Source organism: Oryzias latipes, chromosome 3 (genome assembly GCF_053564925.1).
Source record: "Oryzias latipes strain Hd-rR chromosome 3, Olatipes_Hd-rR_3.1".
NCBI classification, from domain to species: Eukaryota; Metazoa; Chordata; class Actinopteri; order Beloniformes; family Adrianichthyidae; genus Oryzias; species Oryzias latipes.
In genome coordinates, this window is record NC_136239.1 from 12,354,990 (window position 1) to 12,356,117 (window position 1,128).

Consider the following 1,128-nt stretch of genomic DNA (forward strand, 5'->3'; position numbering starts at 1 on the left):
GTTCAAATCCAAACTAAAAACTAATCTCTTCAAACAATCATAGAGTTAATCCATTTAATTAGCGCAACTTCATTTTGTCTGTTGTTTTACTCTGTCAGTTTCTTATTGATGTTTTATTCTGTTTTTTCTTATTTCTTAACCTTGTACAGTGACCTTAGGTGACCTGAAAGACTGTCACGGTATTCGAGACTTTGAAACAGACCCAGATGCTGGAACCCTGAAGGAATACAGGAAGTATGGTAAGTAGTTTGATTTATTTTTCTTGCAGGTGATTTTCCAAAAGCGGAATCTTCTGTTCCAGATTGCAGGTGAATAGCAGGAAGACGTGGCGTGGCTGGAGGGCTTCTGTGAAGGCTGAGAGGGCATGAACAGCTGGCGAGGTGAGCGTGGACTGAACGGACCGTTCCGGAGGGTATCCCAGGTACTCGTGGTGATAAAGACCTGTAAGCGAGGCGAAAAGGCCACAATTACTAAACAACAATTATTCTTAGGAATAAACATGAGAGACCTGACAAGCACCATGGAGGAGCAACGAACTGGCAACGAATACTGGCTGTGGATCTCCTTAAGAAGGCAGCAGGGCTGATGAGGTGAATGGCAACAGCTGGAAATCCTCCAGAGCAGAGCAGAGAGGGGCAGGGCTGACAGAGGCACCATGACAAAGACGCTTGAAATAAAATGTATTAATATTATTATTATTATTACAGTTGGCTTTTAACAGTAGCATTACATTTGTGATTTTGCAGTATAATCTGACATGAAAGTTTTGTAAGGTGTGGCTAGTTTTGTTTATCTGCGTGCTTTTCTTGCTTCCAGTCATTCAGAAAATACGGTGGCTCTGAAGTGTAAATCACATCCCAAATCACTCAACGCAAGACAGAAACAGCAATCAAAACAAAACAATTCATTAAAAAAAGCAGAATTACATTTTGGAATTCAAAAAAAGAAGTTCTAGAAAACAAGATTACATTTTTTCAGGAATAAAAATGTAATTTCCAGAAATCAAAATGAAATGAAGAAATTGGAAAAGGTAGGAGTTGTGAGACATCACTGACTGTCAGGAATTTGTGGAATAGGACTCAAAAATGCAGGAGACGAGGCTTTGTGGCGGAAACGTAGACATTTAAT

The 1,128-nt window shown here is 39.8% G+C and overlaps 1 long non-coding RNA gene across 1 annotated transcript; it reads right to left on the reverse strand.

The window, feature by feature from the left end:
• Positions 1 to 237: 237 nt before the first annotated feature.
• LOC110014505 (uncharacterized) lies at positions 238 to 667 on the reverse strand. Its single transcript, XR_002289547.2, has 2 exons — positions 520 to 667; positions 238 to 441 (listed from the first exon to the last, which is right to left on the reverse strand). It is a non-coding gene; the product is annotated as an uncharacterized LOC110014505 (long non-coding RNA).
• Between the last annotated feature and the right edge of the window lie 461 nt (positions 668 to 1,128).